Here is a 25,571-nt window from a genome sequence, read left to right as displayed (position 1 = left end):
TCCATCTCTTCCACTGCCCCGGGTTCAGAGGATACTGCCGTACAGGTGGATGTACTCCTCCTTCTATGGTATGGACATACCTGGTTCCCAGATCGCCACAGTCATTCTTGAATCTCGCCACATTCGCTTTGGAGATGATCTCCCTCAATCTCTCCTTCCCTTCTGGAGAAAGATCACTCTCCTGTATTTTCTGCTCTGTCACTTCTGGAATGTTCACCGACTTGTACCAGACTCTGGTGGTCGAGTCCTCGACCGTTGGCAACCTCACCAACCGGGCTTGTAGAAACTCTCAGCCGCTCCTCCACTTTCCTACGATTGCACGGTTTTGATGTAATCTTTCCAAGTCTGCTATGGTTACCATATCATAAGCTCCCAGGACCCACACTATTCCTTTCCAGATGCCATAGGGTACCTCCGTGATTGAGGCATCCGCTAGCTGCACCCTCAACCTCCCCCTAGGACTCAGAGCCCTCCTTGTCATAGATACCTCAGCCCCCGAGTCCACCAAATAGGGGACACCGTCCACCTGGGTGTAGATGTTGTCTTTGACACGGTAAGCATGTTCCAAGGTGACTCGAGCTGTCGCGTCCATTATTCCTTCTTCCCCCCCGTCAGCCACCTGCTGGCGGGCTAAACGGAGTGCATCTCTCTGCTCTGGTGTCAATTTTTTATATTCCTCTGGTGCCAGATATCCAGTCTTCTTGTTGCTGGGCTCTCCCCCGGATTGTCGTTGGTCGAATGGCCTGTTGCTAGGAGCGTTGGCTGGAGGACCTCGTGCAGGTGGCCGTTGATCCACTCTCCTTGGTTGGTTCTGCTGGTTTGGCGGGGGCCTCGGGGTTGCCACCTTCTGTTGAGTACGTTGACTCCCCTCGACCCGCCTCTCTTCTTCGAACTTCCTCTTACGGTCCCATTTCTTCACCGTTTCCATTATCTGGTCCGGTGTACTATTCACCGCATCCAAGGTAACAAAATCCAGCTCACCTTTCAGGCCCTTCACCAACCTCCTAAGCACCTTAACACTCCGGCTTGCAGGCACCGTTCGGCTCAAAATGTACCACACCTGGGTCAGAGTCTGCCCCTGATCCAGCTGTCCTCGTGCCTTCTCTATTTGCGCATCCTCATCGTCGCCATCCTCTAGCACCAGTCTCTTGTAATGCTCCTCTGCGGTTTCATCCTGATCCATAGGCTGTCCAGTTACATGGGACAGCCAGGTCAGCCGTGCCTGGTTGTCATTAGTGCTCGATTTCACCATCGGCCAGTTCTTCCTCAGGTAATCCTGCAGGTTCTGAGTGGAAGCTTTATCTTGCACTAGTATTTTTATCTTTTTAAATTCCTCAAAGCTGGAACTCCCCCCTGTTGTTGCCGATGTCCCAGCTCGGCTGACGCTCACCGCTACGTCCTGGGTGGGCCGACGCCTTTGTAGCTCAGCGCCGACTCGGGCCGAAGCTCCCAGTTCCTCATCGTCACTGGATGATATCTCCTGCAAGCGGCGGCTTTCAGTCTCTTTCGCATACTTGAGGGCTGTTTTCTTCAGTCGTCTCAGCATAACATCATGTGTAATAGCCAGGAACGCGGTTTTGAAGTTAGCAGTCAGATTCTCACAGCTCCTTAGTGTGGGGAAGGTGGGGGCCATCAGAAAATTGGCCCATTCCTTCACCTGAGCTTTTACTGGCAGCACCACTTCTTCCTCCAACCGCTCCCCCCATTCCTCTGGGACACCATGGTCCTGCTGGCCAGCTTCAGGCATATATGTTTTTCGCCCATCCCGCGTTTCTATATATCCAAAGGAAATGTCACGCGCCAGCCTTTCCGAGGTACTGTAGATGGTGTATACTGGGGTCTTTTTCTTCGTTCCTTTTCTCTGGCCAACTCGCAGTTCCCTGGCCCCCGTGATGTCTTCCTGCCTCACAGACGCCAGGGTGTCCGCCTCTTCCTCCTCCTCGGGCTCTTCGTCACCGCTGCTGCTGCTGATTTCCTGATGGCTGCGGGAACGATTAGGCGGAGGTGAAGATTCTCGTATCGCGCTGTGCCTTGGAGCAGTCACGTTCCCTGGGTCGGTGTGTTAAATGCTCCCGCGTCTAGTTGCTCCTGGTAGGTTACAGCTGCTACGCCAGGCGTCCTCTCGGTCTGCATACCCTGGTAATCCCTCATCGGCTCCAGCCTGATCCGACTAGGGGCTCCTCCAGACCCAGGGGTCCCAGCCCCTAGCTCTCGTCTGGGTGGACTTCTGGTCGGTGATAGCTGACGTGGAGGAGCCGTTGGTTCCCCCTCGGCATCCCTGCCCGGGTGGAGGTGCTCCTGAGTCGCGAAGTTCTCAGCGGTTCTCCCGGCGACTCCCCTCCACACGTGCCCAGGACTTCTCGTCCTCCGGCCGATTTAAGGTCCTGGTCAGCCTCTCCCTTCTTTCTTTCTGCTGCTTCAAGGAGGTGACGAGGACCATTTCCCCTATGCCGGACCAAGCCGACGCTTCTGTCGCATGTATGCGGCCAGCTTTCACCATGGCCTTCTCAGCCACCAACCATGGCAAGTTTCCCGATCTTATTCCATCAACCACACATCGTTACTCGGGTATATATCCAGCGTTACTGGCTGCCCGCAGCCCCATCTCCAGGGCTTCAACCAGCTCCTTCTCGTACTCCTCGGGGGGGATCACTTCCTCATATGCCCTCACGGGAATATGGATTATGGCAAAATAGCGCGATTCACCCCCGCTGACAGTCAGGACTGGGCCGCTATCCTCTTCACCCTTTAGTTCTTTAATCCTGCCCTTCAATTCCCTAACGAACCCTTCACCGGCATTCCTGCGCAGCTCTTTCTTGAACTTACTATTCCAAGGGTTATACCGGGGGTCTGTTAGCACGATTAGTCCGTGTCCCGCAAAATCCCATGGTTCCCCATGGTGTTGGTACATTATCGTCTGAGTTTGGCCCTTCCATCTCAGAGCCCCGGCAGGTACAGGATCCAAGAGAGGGAGCCAGTCTCCTTTGTTCTCCTCATCCGTTAGCTCCCTAGAGGGTTTCTCCCGGGAAGGCCAACTCTGTCTCCGATCCCGCAAATAAGTTCGCACCACCTGCGGGGTCACAGAGACGTGCTCGAGCTTCGCAGGCAGGGCCGCTAGTCCAAACGTGGTTCCCTTCTGGTCCCATTCCAGAGAGGAATCCGGCTCCGGGTGGTCTGGCTCAGAATCATGGCTAGAGTCGGCATCGCTCTCCTTCTGGCTCCCTTCTATACTCTCTGGGGGATCTTTGAGGAATCGGTCTGCCACGGCGCCGAACTTCTGCAGTATGACCCGATAAGGCTCATGCTCCTTGTATTGCTTAGCCGCTACAGTCCTTGCCCCTATCGTTACTGCACCCACCCCAGACACTTTCCCTAGCATCTTGATGATCGGGTCGTATCTCTCATGGGGCTTATCCACGCTGTCACGGGCTGGGGCTCTTCTTCCAGCTTTTTCCCTGGCCATATTACTCCCACAGCCCAGTGCAGCCATGCTTTTATTGTATCCTTTGTTGCCCCGCTCCAGGGGATGGCACCACATGCACCCCTATCCGTGCAAGCACGTTGGGGGTTCGGAATGTTCCTCCTTCTTTGCAGACTCGGTCCACCTCCTTCCCCACGTCCTCATCCGAGGTGTCAGGAGAAAAGGGGACCGCAAGGCACCTCGCCGACACGTGTTGCTTGACCGTGGGGTCCCAGGTATCCCATCCCCTTCCCCAGGGAATGACCTGGATCACCGTCCCGGTCTGCGCCTTGTCACCATATTCCTTTCTTCGGACCGTGGTCTCCGGGGCCTCTCCTGAGGCCTTGTTCCCCTTATCCTCACTTGGCGGGGACACTGGAGGCGACTCCGGGCTGAGCTGTTCCACTGGGATTTCTGTTTCCCCCCTCGGCCATCTCCGAACCTGGCTGGCGTCCTTCTTAACTTTGTCTTTGTCGTCTCGAGCCGCCTTTCTCCAAAGCCTCTCGTAGCGCGTCGAGTCAGGGATGGAGTCGGGCGGTGATGCCTCCCTGCAGAGTCGTCTGGATCCCCGTCGGTTGGGGTCTCTCCAGCGCTATCTGCTGCAACTTCTCCTGTCTGCGTTTCGCCGCTCAGGACAGGTTGAGAGCGTTGGTTCTCTCGCTACCTCGGCTCCAAACAGCTCACGTAGTCTCTGATGCTCCGCTCTGCTCTTCTCTTTACCTCGGGTCGTCTCACACGAACGGTAACCGCTCCGGGCTACCAGGGTTCTTTTTCTTTAGGCGTGGCTAAAGTCGCTCGCTCTGCCACGCCCCACGTTGGGCGCCACGTGTTAGATCCCGGAACAGGTATAACAGCTTCTCCGTTTACTATAGGGTTATGGCTTCACGTCTGCGGAGTATTACTCCAACCGAATTCAATGATAGCACTACTCAAGCTGTAGGCAGGGTAACTCGCCTGGCTTCTAACCACCCTTAGTCCTGACGTCTGCCCCGCTTCCTCAAGTCCCCCGGAACCGCCAGTCAGGGAGGCGTCCTGCAGCTGGGTCCGAAGTTGAGTCCCGTCAGTTGTGGTGGCTTACCCCTAATGGATCTGTGCACTTGGTACGTGCCAGGTCATAATTTAAAGGCTAGGCTGGAAGCCCTAGGGACATAGAAATAGTTTTAAGTGGAAACGACTAGTGTGACCAATAAGAGCCAGGTGTCGGAGCTACCATTAAGATTGCCTATAGTTTTACTGTCTTGAGTACCAGCGAAAAGGGAGAAATAATCGTCAGCAAAGATTTTTGACCTTTAGAGCCAAATTTTATTTGCAGGTTCAGCAATAGCGGTTTGCAACAGCTCAATTAATTTGATCAAGAATCAGACATTGGTTAACATAAGATATGAATACAATTTTGAACCTAAATCATGTAATACCTAATCAGAATTAAACTCTCTTAAGATTCTGTTCTAAAAATACTTAATCAAAAACAAAGAATTACTCATGATCCAAGCAGGGGTAGTAGGGGTAATACAAAAATGTCCGAAACTGTCCCAAAATTCCTTTTTAAAGTAGAACAGGCGTCGAGTGAGCCGCACGGCCGATGCGACCACACCCAACCCTAGTTCCTCTTACTGCCGCGGAGGGAGTTGGTAAAATAGGGAAGTCCTGATGAACGATGATTCTGTCCTTTGGTAAATCCCTTAAATCCTTCTCAAATGTATTCCAATTCGGTCTCCTCGACTCCGTACAAAGTCCAAGAAGTAGTAGAAATCCAAAGTGTGAAAGATAATCCAACTTATCTGCTAGGCAGGGGGAATCCAGACCAAACTCTTAAAAGCCAAAATAGTACTGCGAGGGAGTTGGCTCAGTCCGCATGCAGCACGGTCTGTGTCCGAGGTGAAGTTCCCGTAGTATATTTCTGAGTTACATCTTTTATACTTTCTAAATCAAGACACATCCTATTTTCCACCACATCATTATGACTAACCAACCCCCACCTACTACTTTTATCCCATAAGGGTGTTACCCCCCTGACTCATTAATTAATATTAAGACATTAGTTCTTTTTCTGTACTTTTCCACTAACCATGCGTTTGGACATGTCCTGACTTGCTCTTAGGCCACAAGGTTTCAGTTCCCCTTTTTATCCCCACTGCTGGCCCTCTGCATCCCGTTTATCTTATTCTGCTCATGATTTCACAACACTTAGTTACACTGATTCAATTATTATTCATTTTACATCCTGTGTATATTAATTACTTTACTGAAAATCAACATGCTTACTCAAAATCATTTTCAAATCATTGTATTATCTCTACTCATGCTGTTAACTCAAGTTCCGATCATACATTTGGTACCATGTTCTTAAGCTGTTGGTTGGCTGAGATCTCAACTCACTTGACACTCCTCACCTTGAAGCTGAAGATGAGATGTAATATTTCTGGATTCGTGGTCTGGTTCCCCTGAAATCAGAATGTTCCATGAGTTTAGATGAGTCACTGATAATAATCTAATGTCTGACAGCTCCACATGAATCAAAGTTTCTACTGTACCACTTCCTGTGTTTCCAGAGCCTCTGATTGATTCATAGACACAAACATCAGCTACAGGTCAGAGAAAATCAAGACAACATCCAATGAGTCACTTGAGCTTTTGATTGAAAAGTCAAAGTGGGTGTTAGAAATAGTTGTGAAAAGAATGATTGGAAAGGCTGACCATGGAGAAGAGAGGAGTAAACTTGAGTTTCATTCTGGTTCACTGTTTGCTGTGTAGCAGAGCCTTGGTTGATGTTCAGAGACTGAGAGAGACTAAAGCATGAAGGAGTTTAATAAGGAACATGGAAAGTATTGTTATGATGATCAAGATGAGACAAGAGTGTTGGACCAACCTGTTACTGCATGCATCTGGAAAAGAGACAAATACAGATATGTGTACAAGTGTTCTTCACTTCATGTCATGAGATCAGAATTTATCAGTGATTTTTAGTAAATGATCAACTGGAAAATGTCTCACCCTTTATTTTTCTGCAGCAACAAAGAATAAGCAACAGGAGAATAATCAGTGAAATTCCACAAACCAGTCCAACGATCAATGGAAGAAGAAATGAAGAGCTCTCAGACCTGGACACTGCTGGAAATAATAATGAGCTTCAATTAAATATGAGTATAAATCAACTTAAGAAATGGCCTTTTCATATGACGACTGCTACTATTAAAAATAAACTGAAAACTAACTCACATGTTACAGCCATCCAACTCTGTGGCGATTGTGTTCCTGAGGACTGACACTTGTAGAAGCCTTCATCTGACTTTGACACTGCAGAGATGATCAGCTCCTCTCTGGTATCATTTTGGATGAGTTTGTCATTGTGATAGAAAAACACAGTAGAAAGAACATTTTGTGTCTTCAACTTGCAGCCAAGAGAAACAGAATCTCCCTCAGTGACAGGATGGACAGGGCTCACCAGGATGATACCATCAGCTGGAAAACAGTCAAACAACATGACATTTAATGTAGAGATCAGCAGATTCAGGGTGATGACAGTAACATGTGATTAATACTCACTCTGTCCAGTGATGTTGACTGCGTTGCTGAAAGCTGATCCAGACTCACACCAGTACACTGCATTACTGTTCCTTAACCTATTAACATTACATGTTGATCCAGTCATTGTCTCCCAGTGTAGAACAGTGTGACAGGACGCCATCATCAGTAAACCTCCTCACTCTCCACTCAATAGAGTTTCCCTCACAGCTCAGAGAGACAGAGTCAGAGGTGAAGTGCTGCACTCTGTCAGGATTCACTGTGAGAGACGCTGATGAATGGAAATCTGGAAAATCAACCATGATGAAGAGTCACACCTCATGAAATCTACTGTACAATAATATACACAATAAAATGGAAATAACATTTAACATTTAAAGAAAGTCATGAACATAGAAACTGACCTCCAGACCAGACAAACTGAGGTGGACTGTAATCAGTGTAAAACACTGGCTCTCCTCTTCCAGCTCTACACACATATCCTGCTGTGTGTGTCTGACCATCAATGATGTAGGAATCTTGTTCAGTTCCACTGATGTTACCAGGAAGCAGCTCATAGTTGTAATATTGATACTTGTGTGATAGATCAGGAACAGCTTTATACCAGTAAAACCTCCATCCTGCAGATGGATGTTCAACCTCACAGCTCAGAGTTACTGAGGCTCCAGGACTCAGCCATGATGGAGACACAGAGAGGACAGGTTGTTTACCTGTTGAAAGAGGTTTTATCAGAATGAAAACATGTTACTATGTACTGATGGTAGATTACATTCAACATGTGTGTCTGGTGAAGTTGGTATTATTTATCTTAATTGATTGTCTGCTATCCCTTAATAAAATATATATGATATAAATATGAAGTTACAGTTAAATACGTGATGACTGGTGAACTATGATGAGACTTACTGATGAATACAGTCAATGTGAAGGAATCACTCCACTCTGTTGAAGACTGTTGTTCACTTATCATTCTACCTTTACACTTGTAGTCTCCAGTGTGGAGTGAAGAATCAGATTTAATCCTGAACTCATTTAGATTTGGAGGTTTGTATGAGCTGGTAGATCTCCATTCATACTCCCACTCAGTGTCTCCTCCATGGATCTCACATCTGAGAGTAATCTCCTCTCCTCTGTAGATCTGAGGCAGTTGGGTTGGAGAGTCACAGTCACCTTGTTTGGAACTGTTCATGTTCAAGATTCATTAATGAAGACACAAATTCAACATCAAACAGAATGACTTGATGTATCCATAGATAGACATTGGATGTCTGCATTTTTTGGTTCCTCCTTTTTTCAAACTCACATTTCCATTGATCCTGACTGAATCACTGTACTCTGTGTAGTAAACTGGGTCTCCTCTTCCTCCTCTGCACCAGTACAGTCCTTCCTGTGAGACTCTCATTTGTCCATTTGAATAGAAACCAGCATGTTGTGTGGTCAGAGGTTCAGAGGACTTCTCATCTCTGTACCAGTAGTATTTCCATCCAGATGATGGCGTCACTGAGCAGGTCAGAGTCACACTGCCTCCTACTGGAATATCTCTGGTGTCAGCACTCAGTCTGGCCTCTGGTTTAGTTGCTGTTGAGTTTAGAAAAAAGTAATGATTGTCACTGTCTCTAACTTGTGTAAATCACAATTGATTATAGAAAGGTATATAAATTCCAAATCTCCAGTCAATTGTTTATGTTATTTTTTGTCTATTTTTCAAAGTTAAATGTGTGTTTTGACTAATAAAATTGTAATTGTAAAAATTTTTACATTTATTTTAACCAAAGTGATGTTGTTGTCATCCTTATACTGACTGACCATTCATTCTACAGACTGGCTGTCGTCAGGCCAAACTATTTATCAGCTACTGATGATCGAGTCAAACTCATGGTTAAACTGAAGACATGACATACTTTCACACACCTCTATAAGAAAATCAAAATACACAACAACAAACATGACTTACCAGATACTGACAGTGTGATGGCTTCACTCCACTCTGTTGAAGAATATGAGTCATCTCTGAGTCTACTCCTACACATGTAGTCTCCACTGCTGGACTCAGAAGCAGTGAAAGTCCAGTATTTATTGTTTGTCCAGTGTGTAGATGACCTGGGTTTACTCCATTCATACTCCCACTCAGTGTCTTCACCTCCCTGGACCTCACATGTCAGAGTGATCTTCTCACCTCTGAATATCTGAGGCCAGTTGTGTTTTCGTGTTACAACAGCCTTGTTGGAAACTGTTTCCACCAGATATGAACAGTTGGGACACAAATAGAAACATAAAATCAACAGAGAAAACTCAACATTGTAGGTTTCATCACTAATTCCAATGAAAAATATGAATATTTCAAACCATATAACTGAACTCACAGGTTATCTCAATGGTGACTGGATCACTGTGATCAGTGTAGTAAACTGGTTCTCCTCTTCTTCCTCTTCCTCCTCTGCACCGGTAGATTCCTCCTTGTGATACACTGATAACTCTGTTTTCTCCATCATTTATTCTGACTTGAACTTCAGAGGTGTCTGTGCTACGTCTGAACAACTCATATTTCCATCCAGCAGAGGGCTCCACAGAGCAGGTCAGTGTCACTCTGCCTCCTACTGGTATGGTTGTTGGTCCTGATGTCAGTGTGGCCCTGGGTCTATCTGATGTTATAAATGAAATGAGAAAATGTTTTGATGTAAGTTTAAATCTTCTGTCATATCAACTTGCCACTTTCAGTAAAATTCTTCATTACTTTTATTAACTTGACAAAAGGATGGATGCTTCAACAGACAATGCCAGTATATTTATTATTTGTTTTAAATACTTTGAAGCAGCTGTGATTTATGTCCATTTCAACATGGTGGCAGAGCTACATGAAGTCATTTTATTTTAAATACAGAGGTCCTGATCAAAGTCTCAAATTCATTGACATTCAAATACTATTTACTCTATAAAATGAACACACTTGAATAAGACAATAAACAATGAGATCTTACCAGATACAGTTAAAGTGACAGTTTTACTACACTTTGACTGATATGACCACTTGCCGTAACCACAGCACCGATATTCACCACTGTGACCTGGAGACAGAGGATTTAATGTGTAGCGTTGATGTGTGTAGTAGGGAGTAAATTCTCCACCATCCTTGTAGATTTTATAATCCCAGTCAGTGACTCCTCCTTCCTTCATGTCACATATGAAGGTAACAGACTCTCCAGTGAACAAAGGTGACCAGTAGGTGTCAGTAGTCAGTACAGCATCTACAACCAAACACAAATATTCTCCTCAACTTTACTCAGTTAACAACATAAAATAAACTGACTTCTATTTTACTCTACAATCTGTTTAGATACATACTGTAGATTAAAGTAATAAATATACTGACAAAACAATTCATGGATGAATTACGTTCAGAATAATCTTGAATGAATAAAAATAATAAATAGAGAAACTGACCTTGAGCATGTCCACAGTAGAGGAGTGTATCCAACACTAAAATAAAAGTCAAAACTTCAACCATAAAGGAATATTTGAAAATAACTGGGCTTCTTATGACATTTCCAGTTCCATATGGTACCAGATTAGTGAATAAATGTAACAAATGAAGAACCAATATTATCTGTCTGTGACTATTCAACACAGTTGTTGGCTCCTGAACTACATCAGATCACCTGTCAAAACCCTGCCTACATGTATGAAGATAAATGGTACTCACAGGTCAACAACAGCACACACAGAAAAGTGTGTCCCATCCTCACATCCAGCACTGACACTCTGTTGTTGTACCTGAGAAATACTTCCTGTTTGTATCCAGAGAAACTTGGAACTGCAGTCTATGAAGAGAAACAGTGAACTGTGAGGACAAAAAGAAGATTCATGTCAGTATGAGATCACTGGGGTTCTGCTAATGTTTTATTTCTGTCCTGTTAGTCCATCCCACTTCCTTCTGTCTTCACTAAACCTCAAAGCACTATACTGGGTTTGACCACAGAACACTGTGACACTTCTTGTCCTCCTACTGCAAATACAAACTCAGTTCACACTTGATTCTATCAAACCTACAACCATACGAACTTAGAGTAAATATTTATTTCAACACTTGTTGTAAGTTGCATTATGAAAATATATTCGTGTCAATGATCACTATTAAAGTCCAGTCGTGTATTTAACTGTGAAACAAACCAAATCAACAACCAACATAGAACCACACGTCTGTCAAACTTTCTGAGACAAACCTCTGACACTCTGTTCTTCTCATCTGAAACATTTTCCTTCATCTGAACCATTCAAACTGAGAAAGTGATGTACTTACACAATAACCCCAGCACACAGAGCAAGTGTGTCCCATCCTCACATCCAGCACTGGCAACGTGTCACTCTGCTTCAGACAAAGACTTCAACTTCATACCAGGAAGCAACAACTGCAGCATCTGAAGAGGAAGAAAGAACCGTGAGAAAAGAAGAAGTTACACTTCACATCAATTGAGATCATCCTCACATCCAGCCCCACAACATCTCAGACCACTGCTCTGGGTTTAACATGTTGACGCCTCCTGTCCAGCTACTGCTAATACAAACTATGTTAACTCTTGATGGTAAAGATGATGTAGAACTAGTCAAACTGTGAGGTCATAGACAATGAGTGTTGGAAGTGATATTCACATGTTGCTTTATATCAGTTTATGTCTGACTCCTTGAAAAGATCATTTCTGATCAATAGTTATCAAGACTTTGTTGCACTATGCACATAGTCGTATGATGCAGTGAGTAAATATCAAACAGTAACAATGAAGAATGTTGCATTAGAGAAATGTCTGCTTCAGAAAGTCAAGTAGTTTGTGCAGCAACAAAACTGTTTCTCTGCTGTGTGCTGAAAGCTGAAAGCATCAAACTAGTCATCTACTGAACAGCAGACGTTTAGTTTGAACCTCAGGCTGAATTTCCTCTTTTCAAGGTGTCTCAGATAGAAATGATGAGGTCATTGATTGTCAGTAGATAGAAATAAACCTGTAGCAGAATGGACAGTTAGTAACTACATTCTTTATACTCATGGAGAGACCTACAGGTCAGAAAACAATGTGCTCTAACAAAAGTCTTCCAGTCTTCAGCTGAGCTTGTTGCTGCTGACCGCGCCCGCCGATTGGGGACCTTCATTAAATTATGGAATAATTAAAAATAAATTAAAATAGGCCTGTTTGTGGAGAGAATATGTAATATTTAAATAAAAGCTTTCCATTTGTTTTCTTCCTAATTGTCCTTGAAATTCTATTCTTCCTTCCTATTTTCATGCTTATAGTGTTGTACTTTATTTTTGTTGTACCATTGAGCAAAGTGACCGGAGTCAAATTCCTTGTATGTGTTCACATACCTGGCCAATAAAGCTGATTCTGATTCTGAAATAGTGGTCAAGAACCCCCCACCCCGAGACACAAAAATGGTTTGGCCACTGATCAAAATTTGATGTTGTCATTTGATTTGAAGTTTAGGACGCTCAAAATGTCCGGTCAGCACAAGTCCGGTGCTCAGAAAAGAAAGGAAAAGAGAAGAAGGAGGAGTGAGATCCAGCTGCAGTCAGGTGTCACAGAGAGTGATGCGGGAGGGGCCCACTGCCCGCGGAGGGACAGAGTCAGGCTACCGATGAGAGAGACAAGAGAGAGACAGAGAGTCACAGTGGAGCGGGAGAGTCCCGCTGCCCCGTCGGAGAATCTGAGCAGGATGGATCAGAGACTGATGATGATCACACACGTAATTCCAGGGAGTATGAATGGAGAACAACGAGCTCAATAAAACCTCCAAATGAAAGAGAATTCAGGATTACTGCTAGTGAATGGCACTGGGGAAGGTACAAGTGTAGGGGCAGAAATACAAAGTCACATGATGTCTTTTTCTATTATTTACACACAAATAATGAATGATTGACTAAAATAAATTGTGTTTCTGCTCTGAGGTTGAACATCCATGTGCAGGATGGAGGTTTTACTGGTATAAAGCTGCTCCAGATGACTGTTTTTGGGCCCAAGGGAGACCTACACAATATTAGGAAGGTGGTCATGATGTTATGCTCATCCTGCCAGCAGGGGGTGCTGTTGTCCCAGGTGCTGTAAGTATCGCCAAGGAGAATTGACTGGCACTCGGTTTCTAAGAATTTTTTTGTTTGTTTGTTTTCCAGCTGCCGGTCTCTCTGCCTTGATTCTGCTCTCCAACTATGACTGTGCTGTACTGTCTGTGTGATTGTCATGATTTTGAAGTTCAGTACAATTCAATTTGATTTTATTTATGTCGTGTCAATAACAATACAAACCGTCTCAACATGCCTTGCAAAGCCTGGCCTAAAAACCCCCAGAGCATCTATGAAGCAACTTTGAACAGAACCCAACTCGTATAGAGGAACCCACTAAGGCCATAAGGCCTAAGGCCAACCAGGTAGAGACAGAAAAAGAGAAGAGAGCAGCAGCAGGAACGACATAAACACACATCTGTCATAGATACAAACATTGGACTAAAGCGCACACGTGAAAAGATCCACAGCCATTAACATGCTATACAGGAGTAGCACACAAATGCATGAGTAGTAATAGAGACAAAAAGTCATTAGAGGACAGAAAATAAATTAGAGGATGGGAGCTTGGTGCAAGAGGATAGGTGCTCAGAGCATCATCCCCCATCATCCTTGGCCTATAGCAGCATCACTAAGGGATGGAGTCACCTGAGCAGCACTAACTATGAGCTAACTAGCTGCCTGGTTTGTTGTTTTGTCTGTGCTCACCCTGAAGATACTTTGTGTTGAAAATAAATCATTCTCTTTCTCACTGCAGGGAAAAGGGCAGTCATCTGTTTATGTAACCTTCAACTTTCCCTCATGGAGCACTCTGTAGCATATCCACACACAAACACACCACGTATGAAACATGTCAAATCTGAACAGACTTTTCAAACTTTAACTCCTGTGACCTGCTGCTCAAGATGTGACTGGGAGTCCATCTGTGATCACAATATGTTCCTATGTCCTGATTCAGAGTTTCTTTGATTAAAACCACATTAAACTGTAAGAAGACCATCTCATAAACACAATGAAAACACTACAGACATTTTACTACAGGACAAAAAAATTAAAAATTAAAAAGTTTATTGATGCATAACATTGTTAGAAAAGGCCAAGCTTTTTACAATATACTTAATCAGTTCAGGGAAACATAAAATACTTGTTATACTATCAGTTCTTCTCAACATAGTTAGCTTCTTTAAGTGGACATGTAACAGAATGATGTTTGATGACAGAACATGAAGAACTGAAAAAGATGTTGATATTAAAGCCACACGATCAATACATTCATACAAACTGAAGCTTTTTATAAAATACATCTGCACTAAAAGCAGCACATTCAGCTGGTTTATGTCTTTAAATATCTGATATTCATGTGAGTAGCTTCACTTTTATGATGTATTCAGATGGTTTTGTTGATACAGATCTCTATTGACCTGAAAGGAAATAGACAAAAATAAATATCCAAGTCACAACTGCTAACTTCTGCTTAAGTCCTAGATGTCAAACATGTTTGATGTCAAACAGGTTTAATGTGAGCAGTTCAGAAATCTTAAAATTACATGTGTGAACCTTCACGTTACCAGATAATCTGATGATTTATCCTCTATTTACCAGGACGGTGGAATCCAGGAACAAATCAGACCAAAACTCCTGTAGTCTGAGCACAACAGAGATCTGTTCTTATAAATCAATGTTATATTTACCATGAGATGTTCCTGGTTTGATTTCAGAATAAAATGTTTCATCAGCTGCTGCAGGAGCTGATTTTCCTGTGAACAAAGACAGAGATTGTTTCAGTCACTTAAAACTAAAAAATACATCCAGTTTCTTCACTAAAATGTAAAAGAAACCTACTGTACTAAAAGAAATACAAGACAACGTGTAACAAACGACAATAATATCTACATTAGGCTCCAGTGAGCCACATCACATAAAGATCATCCTGTTCCAACAATCACTGCTGCAGGTGGACGTAGACTTGACTCACCTTTGTCTCTCTTGGCTTTACCTTTCTTATGGAAGAGAACCTGTTCATACATCAGACCGTCATCTGAAACCAAAGCCACACTTGAGGTTTCAACTGTACAACACAGAAGAAGGATCTTTGTCTAGACAGGACTGTTGTAATGAATCAAACCTGGAGATGATCCAGTCTTCACAGCAGAGTAAACACAGCTCTCCTCTGGTTTCTGCTTCTTCTCTGTTAAAGGATCAGATGATATTATCTGTTATTTAGATGCTACTGGTCTACAAAAGGGTCTCAGCTGCTGTTTGTTCTACATCTTGTATGTGGTTGTTTCCATATAAAACACTCACCCTTCTTAGTGATGTTTTTAAGCTCAATCAAAGAATATGTGACATCCCTGGATTCATCTGAAATATAGTGACATACCATCTCTTTTTAGTTTTTAAAACTGACTCAGGGGCAAGAAGAGCTCATTTCAATTTATGTTGCTGTGAACTATTTCATTCTAAGCTCTTTTCTATTCTTAGTGCTGGTGGAAAAAAAGAAGTGAACCCTTAGATTTATGAAGTGGTCAAACCTCAATGTATAAAAGCACATAATCCTAAAGGGTCCATTTCTTTACTTTCCTCACTACTGAACATACTGTACCATTTTCAATGTCTTCAGGGCCTTTGATTGATTCATAGACACAAGCGTCACCTACAGAGTCAAATGAAGCCAAGGTTGGATTTAAAATCATTATGTGAGTTGTGTAACAGTTCAGATCAGATCACAAGAAAAAGTGAACTGTCATTAAAGATTAGTCAGAAACTAAAGTCAGGGTTAAGGCTGACCGTGGAGAGGAGAAGCATATTCACTCTGTTGACCTTCATCCTGGTTGATCATGTGATCTGTAGCAGAGCTCTGATTTGTGCTCTGAGACCTGGTGAAACCAAAACATTTGAATCCAGTAGATTTAATCAGAATCTCTGAAAGTAATTCTAGTACGTTGAAGATGAGACAGAGGAGAGTTGTACCAACCTGATAAAGCAGGAATCTGTGAAAAGAGACATGATTTTAAACTAATTGTTCTCTTGCTTTCACAGTCCTCATAGAGTAATCAGAATACATCAGTGACTTTGATCATTAGACTATAATCAATCTAATATCAGGAGGAAATGTTCTCACCCTTTGACTGTTTGTAGAGACACAACAGCAGCAGAAGAATAATCAGTGAAATTCCACAAACCAGTCCAACGATCAATGGAAGAAGAAATGAAGAGCTCTCAGACCTGGACACTGCTGTAAATAATAATGACATTCAGTTAAATGTAGCATGTAAAATATGTCATCAGCACAATTTACAAAGATCCCTTGTACTATCAATGATAACTGTAACGATTCCTCACATGTTACAGCCATCCAACTCTGTGGTGATTGTTTTCCTGAGGCCTGACACTTGTAGAAACCTTCATCTGACTTTGACACTGCAGAGATGATCAGCTCCTCTCTGGTATCATTTTGGATGAGTTTGTCATTGTGATAGAAAAAAATAGTAGAAAGAACATTTTGTGTCTTCAACTTGCAGCCAAGAGAAACAGAATCTCCCTCAGTGACAGGATGGACAGGGCTCACCAGGATGATACCATCAGCTGGAAAACAGTCAAACAACATGACATTTAATGTAGAGATCAGCAGATTCAGGGTGATGACAGTAACATGTGATTAATACTCACTCTGTCCAGTGATGTTGACTGCGTTGCTGAAAGCTGATCCAGACTCACACCAGTACACTGCATTACTGTCCCCTAACCTATTAACATTACATGTTGATCCAGTCATTGTCCCCCAGGTAGAACAGTGTGACAGGACGCCATCATCAGTAAACCTCCTCACTCTCCACTCAGTAGAGTTTCCCTCACAGCTCAGAGAGACAGAGTCAGAGGTGAAGTGCTGCACTCTGTCAGGATTCACTGTGAGAGACGCTGATGAATGGAAATCTGACAAAGAGTCAAAGCAACAACAGTGATATTAATATTAAAACGGCCACAATACAAATACTTATTTACTTTCATTTTTTTTTTTATTGCTGAAAATTAGTGCAAACATGTCAAGCTGCAGTGTTTTGGTCAAACTATTTTTTTCTACCATTTCAGTTTATTTTAGTTGATATGCACCAAGCAGCAGTGTGTAAAATGAGAAACTACATGTGTACTCTGACAATCTGATCAGTTAGAGAAGTAACATGAGCAAAGATGAAGAGTAAAGACTCAAACACATGTCGTTCCTTAATGAATTAAAGTCATATTGTTCTTTCTTTTCTCCTCTTTCATTTATTTGTTTACTTTTTCCTTCTCTCTTTTCCTCCTGTGTAAACATGTACTTTCTTCTAGACGCAACTTACACCCACACAACACAACACAACACAACACAAATAACCTCCTGTGTTTTATAGATTTATGTAGATTCATGTAGATTTATTATTTATTTTGTCTCTGTCAGAAAAAAGTTTCAAAGTCTTGAAACTCTTTTTTGTGTTTCTCATTTTCTCCGATTTGTTGAGAGGAAAACATGATGGTTAAAGAGAATTAGTTTGAGGTAGGAAAAAAGGAAATATCATACTAACATTAGAGGAACATGAATATACACAGTCAGTAAATTGTAAATATGTGTTTTAGTTTTCTAGATACTGCATGGAGGTCACAGATAAAATGTGATTAATAAAAGTAAAGACATAACATCTTGTTTTTGAGAGAACAGATGGAAACAGACTGACCTCCAGACCAGACAAACTGAGGTGGACTGTAATCAGTGTAAAACACTGGCTCTCCTCTTCCAGCTCTACACACATATCCTGCTGTGTGTGTCTGTCCATCAATGATGTAGGAATCTTGTTCAGTTCCACTGATGCTACCAGGAAGCAGCTCATAGTTGGAATATTGATACTTGTGTGATAGATCAGGAACAGCTTTATACCAGTAAAACCTCCATCCTGCAGATGGACGTTCAACCTCACAGCTCAGAGTTACTGAGGCTCCAGGACTCAGCCATGATGGAGACACAGAGAGGACAGGTTGTTTATCTGTTGATAGAGGTTTTATCAAAATGAAAACATGTTACTATGTACTGATGGTAGATTACATTCAACATGTGTGTCTGGTGAAGTTGGTATTATTTATCTTAATATGATTGTCTGCGATCTCTTAATAAAATATATATGATATAAATATGAAGTTACAGTTAAATACGTGATGACTGGTGAACTATGATGAGACTTACTGATGAATACAGTCAATCTGAAGGAATCACTCCACTCTGTTGAAGACTGTTGTTCACTTTTCATTTTTCCTTTACACTTGTAGTCTCCAGTGTGGAGTGAAGAATCAGATTTAATCCTGAACTCATTTAGATTTGGAGGTTTGTATGAACTGGTAGATCTCCATTCATACTCCCACTCAGTGTCTCCTCCATGGATCTCACATCTGAGAGTAATCTCCTCTCCGCTATAGATCTGAGGCCAGTTGGGTTGGAGAGTCACAGTCACCTTGTTTGGAACTGTTCATGTTCATCATTCATTAATAAAGACACAAAATGCAACATCAAACAGAATGACTTGATGTATCCATAGATAGACATTGGATGTCTGCATTTTTTGGTTCCTCCTTTTTTCAAACTCACCATTTCCATTGATCCTGACTGAATCACTGTACTCTGTGTAGTAAACTGGGTCTCCTCTTCCTCCTCTGCACCTGTACAGTCCTTCCTGTGAGACTCTCATTTGTCCATTTGAATAGAAACCAGCATGTTGTGTGGTCAGAGGTTCAGAGGACTTCTCATCTATTGTACCAGTAGTATTTCCATCCAGATGATGGCGTCACTGAGCAGGTCAGGCTCACACTGCTCCTACTGGAATATCTCTGGTGTCAGCACTCAGTCTGGCCTTTGGTTTAGTTGCTGTTGAGTTCAGGATAAATATTTATTAATTGTCCATCAACATTTCACCGCATAATCCAAAAGGGGTTGAATAAAGGCAACTGGACTTCACCTTTTATGAGACCCAGTTGGGATATGAAACTTTCACCTGAAAACAGTTTTACCTGTGCTCAAAACCAAACACTGCTCTCAAATCGTACACAAAGTGATCAAAATGATTTACACTATCAAGCAGTCAGTGAACAATACACCCATAAATAAAAACACATTGTTCAAAACATACAGTTCTCAGGGAAAAGAACATTTTTCATCTCAAAACAAATTTCAAATTGTCTTTTGATGAACAGAAAACATGTTCTATCATAGCAGCTCAAAACTGATCAGAAATTACTACTTTGCTCTTTGCAGTTTTTGTTCTTCCTCCTCCTTGTAGCCCTATTTTTACACAACTGTACCCTGAATCTCACAAGCTTGTCCTTTGTTTCTGTGATACTGGTCAATTATTGTTGCTGGTGTTATGACCGTAGTGGTCATAATTTGCATGTTTTGTTCTTTCTGTTGTGTTGTCCCTCCCTGTCCAGGGGGGGAGCTGTGTCCTTGTGTTTTCCAGGATGGGCGCGTGCAGGTGGAGGCCGCTGATTGGAGGAAGTCCGGAGGCCGCGGATTCAAAAGTGGAGCCGACAACACACACTCTCTCTCTCGCGCTGGTTCGCCTTTGACAGCATTGCAAACCGCATCGCGACCTTCACCTACGCAATCCATACCGACCTTCTTGTGATTCTTGTGATTCATTTATGTTGCGGATGAGATCTGTTATCTCTCCTGTAAATATTAATAAATAGTAGAAATAGTTCGCAGTACCATATTAGTAGGGGTGAGTAGCCTTTTACTTTTGTCCATCTTTTCTCTTGTTTTGGTGTTAGGGAGTGAGGGTAGAAAACCTGTTGTTTTGTTGACTTCTTTTTCTTTGGCTAGGCAGGTCAGTTTTCAAACCCAGCTCGTTTTGTTGATTGTTTTAGGTGATTCTGTATTATTGTTACCATGACAACAAAACAAAACATGAACATGAAATATGAACCTGTGTATTCTTTGAACAGCTTAGTACTGAATGTACAATAACAAGGTGTGTTTATTCATGGCACTAGGCCCAGTTTGATCTAAACTAGAATTTTAGACTATATATACAGTAGTAGGGGGTCCCTGCTCCATCTTTCTATCAGTTTGTGGTCCCATCCTGACCACATTTTACAGAGGGACCATAGAGAGCATCCTGAGCAGCTGCATCACTGTCTGGTTTGGGAACTGCACAAGATGCTGCAGCAGATAGTGAGGACAGAGAAGATCATCAGAGTCTCACAACCCTTCATCAGCAACATTTACACCACACACTACATCCACAAATCCACCAGCATCATGGATGAGCCCACACACCCCTCACACACTCTTCTCCCTCCTTCCATCTGGGAAAAGGTACCAGAGCATTCAGGCCCACACAACCAGACTGTGGAACAGTTTCCTTCCTCAAACCATCAGACTCTTGAACTGACGGAGACTGGACACAACACAAACACATAAACACACTCACCCACGACCACAAAAATATCACAACTATACTCATAACCTGTCAGTCCTTTGCACACATCTTTGCATCCCTTGCACACATGATGCTGCTAATCAGTCAAATGTTTCCAACCATCCTAACTCATACTCTGTTAGTCTGATTATCAGTCTGTGCTGCTCTCTGTTCTGTGTAATGTCTTTTTCTAGCTGCATTGTCTCCCAAGTGTTTTGTGCTGTTTGTGTTGTAGTGTTTGTCTCTTGTTCTTGCACTGTTGACACTGTTGTCTGCACATGCTTGCACACATCCTCTTTATGTTCAGTCCCTTGTTAGGGGCTACGGGGCAACGGCCGAGCCTCCAGTCTACATCTTGCTGCTGTAGACTGGAGGCTCGGGGCGAAGCCGTAAGAGACGTAAGTTGCGAAAAACTGCGATAAATTTCCCATTGGCCACAATTTACACACTAGAGACATGATTTTTTCCACAGCTGTAGACAAACTTGTTGTGTCTCTTACAATGTGCTCAGCAAAGCAGTGAGACGTACAGAATTTAAACTGCGAGCCTCTGTTCACGGTAAAGTACCTGTCTGCTCTCCATTCACTTCAATGCAAAGATTTTCTGAGAAAAGGAGAAGGACCTTTGTGTTTAACTCGTGAGTGTGTCCAAAATATTTACTCTACAAGGACGAAAAACATATCAAAGTCTTCAGGAATGTCTTAGGACGCCCACGTTCTGCTTGTTTTTCTGACAGGAGCTACCGTTTTGTCACAGTGAGCCCAAATGTGAAACCAGCAAAAAGGGGGGAAATCTAGCCCTTTTTTGTGTCATGGCTCCGCGCGCTTCTGTCGTCATTGACGACCACTGTGAGTTGCCACGGCAACCCCTGAGCCGCAGCTCTGAGCCACAGCTGAGACCAATTCATTAATCAGATGTTTCTGCTGTTAATACAGATGATCCCTGTGTCCCATACATTTATGTTACAACAATACACACCAACACACACACCTCCCCACCCACACAGGTAACTTAGTAATTACAGATACACACACAGGCGCGCGCAAGCGCCACACACATGCACACACAAACACACAGGAAACTTTATGTTATTACAGTTATAAATACACACAGGAAGAGTAGTAGGATACACAAACATGCGCATTAATCTCTCACACACAGTCTAACTGTGTTAACTGGAAGCTAACTCTGCTAAATGTAGGCTAAATGTGCTAACTTACAACAACACACACTACACAGGTAATTGCGCAAGCGCGCACTACTCACCCTCACCCACCCACACACGCGCGCGCCACACACACATAAACACACATGTAACTTCATGTTACTGGAGACACATACACAGGCACACGCAAGCGCGCCACACACGTACACACATTTACACAGGAAACTGTGGAGGAAACACAGGAAAACGCAAAAGCGCGCATTACTCTCTCACACACAGGCTAACTGTAAGCTAACTGTGCTAACCATAAGCTAATTGTGCTGAATGTTGGTAAAGTGTGCTAATTCCCATGTTGACAGAGACGGTACCCCCGGCATTAGCTCCCGTAGCCCCTTCAAATTTCCCAGAGGGAATTTTCTAGTATTGTACTTAGTCCTATGTCTTCAAGTAGCTCCATGGTCCTGGAGGAACGTCCTCTCATCCTCTCATATATGCTTGAATTGACAATAAAAACCTCTTTGACCTTTGAAATACAAGCATTTTGTTTGAAGAGAAACTTTAAATTGTAGCCTATGAAAAGAAACAGTGAACTATGTGGGGATTTACTGCTGAATCATTTTCTGTTTGATTAGTCCCACTTCCTTTGCTGCATTAAGAAGAAGACTCACACCACTGCATTGGGTTAAACCAGCTCCTTGTCCACTCTGAACTCACAACTATTTTACACATGATATGAACTGAGAAGTCACCTCATGTCACTCTAGCTGGACACGTGTAGATTTTGGAGTGACTTCTTAGACAACACTCAAAGTGATTTACTTACACAATAATCCCAGCACATGAAGCAAAGTGTGTCCCATCCTCACATCCAGCACTGACAACGTGTCACTCCGTTTTAGAGAAAGATTTCTGAGATCGTCCTCACATCCAGTCCTCACAACGTGTCACTCTGCTCTGTACCAAGATAGTCTCTGTCTACTTCCTTCTTTTTTCAACAAACCTCACACCTCTGCACAGGGTTTAACATGTTGTCACCTCCGGTCCAGCAACAGCAAATACAAACTGAGTTAACCCTTGGTGGGAAAGAAAACATGAAACTAGTTAAAGTGTGATGGAGAAGGCAGTAAGCATTGTAACTTATATTTGCATGTTACTTTATGTTGTGTCATTCTATGTTGTCTGTTCATGTGATTAAATTAGACCCACTACACCCACTCTGTCTGTTTAGCCTTTGTGTGTATATGCAGCTACGCACAACGTTACACTATCCAGTTAATAACTACATGTTTTAGTAACAATTAGGGATTTTAGATTAAGGTATTAAAATGCTAATAAAAGACTTAAGTCTAGACTGTCCTCTTTCTAGTGTGTTGAAAGACACAAGACAAGTCATCTACTGAACAACAGACATTTAGTTTGAACCTCAGGCTGCATTTCCTCTTTTCAAGGTGTCTCAGATAGAAATGATGAGGTCATTGATTGTCAGTAGATAGAAATAAACCTGTAGCAGAATGGACAGTTAGTAACTACATTCTTTATACTCATGGAGACACCTACAGGTCAGAAAACAATGTGCTCTAACAAAAGTCTTCCAGTTTTCAGCTGTGCTTGTTGTTGCTGAACGCGCCCACCGATAGGGTACCTTCATTAAATTATGGAATAATTGAAAATAAATTAAAATAGGCCTATTTGTGGAGAGAATATGTAATATTTAAATAAAAGCTTTTTATTTGTTTTCTTCCTAATTGTTCTTGAAATTCTATTCTTCCTTCATACGTTCTATTTTCATGCTTATAGTGTTGTTCTTTATTTTTGTTGTACCATTGAGCAAAGTGACCGGAGTCAAATTCCTTGTATGTGTTCACATACCTGGCCAATAAAGCTGATTCTGATTCTGAAATAGTGGTCAAGAAAATGGTTTGGCCACTGATCAAAATTTGATGTTGTCATTTGATTTGAAGTTCAGGACGCTCAAAATGTCCGGTCAGCACAAGTCCGGTGCTCAGAAAAGAAAGGAAAAGAGAAGAAGGAGGAGTGAGATCCAGCTGCAGTCAGGTGTCAGAGAGAGTGATGCGGGAGGGGCCCGCTGCCCCGCGGAGGGACAGAGTCAGGCTACCGATGAGAGAGACAAGAGAGAGAGACAGAGACCATTTTATTATTTTCTTTATATTTTCAGACCACACACTAAATACACTCATGTTGTAAAGAACTGTGTTAAAAAAGACAAAAGGATCTCTCTGTCTAAGTTTCCTGATTCTTTAATGGGAATCAACGTCCATGGTACCGCCTCAACCAGCAATCCTTCATTGAGTCTCGCCCCTCGAACAAGTGCATTAGCTCAAAGCTCTGTGACAAATATAAGAAGGACCTCACAGAGTCCCTTGAAGACCAAATTCAGCACTTAAAGAAAATATATAGTGCAACTTTTGAAGACAGGCCTTGGACCTCTGGAGCTACTTGATGCCATATACACAATGAGACTACAGAGCATTTATTGAGACCTGTGTGTCCTGCTGCGTGTTTTCCTGTTTCTGATCTGTGATGAGCAAGAAGGTCTTGATCTGTTCCACTACTATCGATTGTGGCAGTAGCTCAGGGGGTAGAGCGGTCGTCCAATAACTGAAAGGTTGATGTTCGCAGTATTTCTGGAATATGTTGCTGCTGTGAACAAACAAAACCTGTTTCTTGCTCCTATATAGGATTGTAAAGTAGTCTGCAGTCTGCTTCCCACCTAACGGACTGGAATCCGTGTATCATTCCTTCTTTCTATTTTCAGTTGTCAATCAAAACTCAAACAATGAAAAAGTGACAGAATATTTTGTTTTTCGTTTTTTAATCCAACACACAAAAAAACGAAAAAATGCCTGTTTTTTCATATTTCAATTTGAGACTTAGATCAAAATACAAAATGGAAAAACGGGGCCACCAGGACTGAATTTGATTTGAATATTTAATTGGTCGGGTTTATGTGACCTGGCAGTTTGGATAATGCTTATATATGTCTACGGGGTAATGTTAGGAGGCTACCATGGCGGCGCTGGAACCACACACTATATGTCCAAGACTTGTTCAACAGTGGTGAACCCCTTTCACATCTAAAATCCCGGTTTGGTGGTCTTTCATATGTCAGAAGTCCCGGTCGGACCTCCATCTCCGAGAGCTGCTCCGCGCCTGCGTGTTTTTCCCCTCTCATACGTCATCGCGAGAACGTCATCATCATACATTTAAGCACAGTACACTGCAGATAAACAATGGAGGACACATGGTGTATCTATTTAACACCTTTAGTTTTGTTGATGACCTGAAGAATGGACTCTTTCTAAAGGTTGTTGGTATCAGAATAAATCACTGTGTTCTGAACAGAGCCCGATATCTGCCGCCGTATCTCCTCTTCTCCTCAGATGTTACGTGATCGTTAAAAAGTGTGGGTAAACCTCTTCTTCGCTCCGGGTATAGTGCGACTGCGAGCAAGTCACTCCAACATTTCAAGTGCACCCGTATTGGATCATAGTACTCCACTGGCTGCATGAGATACACCCCTTGTTTTTATATTTTAAATCTCTAAATATATGTTTATATATAATACATTTTTATATGTTAATATTAGCATTTTAGCTCTGTAAATGACAGTAAATTGTTGTGTGTTGCCATCTCAGTCTTCCTGTGTCCTGTCTGTTGATCATGTCCATTCTCTTCACTGAAGGCTTATTTTAAATGTCTGCGAATGACTGCCACCTGTGTGGCCAGTCTCTTTTGTGGAGGGAGCAGGATATAAAAGGGAGGAGACTACGCATCCCTGTAAGCTCCACCTGTGTCTCTGTGTGTGTGCGCTCACCTGTGCGCACCTCCATCCCTGATCGTTTGTTCTCTGGGCTGGCGCGGCCTTTGTGCTGCTGACCTTTTCTTTGTTGGCTCATCTTTGTGGCTCTTTGAGTAAGT

General features: G+C 42.8%; 1 pseudogene; it reads right to left on the bottom strand.

The window, feature by feature from the left end:
- Positions 1 to 3,494: 3,494 nt before the first annotated feature.
- On the bottom strand, positions 3,495 to 22,687 carry LOC125014140 (annotated as a pseudogene).
- Positions 22,688 to 25,571: the final 2,884 nt, after the last annotated feature.

The sequence above is a fragment of the Mugil cephalus genome, chromosome 1 (genome assembly GCF_022458985.1).
Source record: "Mugil cephalus isolate CIBA_MC_2020 chromosome 1, CIBA_Mcephalus_1.1, whole genome shotgun sequence".
Lineage (NCBI taxonomy): Eukaryota > Metazoa > Chordata > Actinopteri > Mugiliformes > Mugilidae > Mugil > Mugil cephalus.
This window is presented reverse-complemented; position numbering and strand designations above follow the sequence as displayed.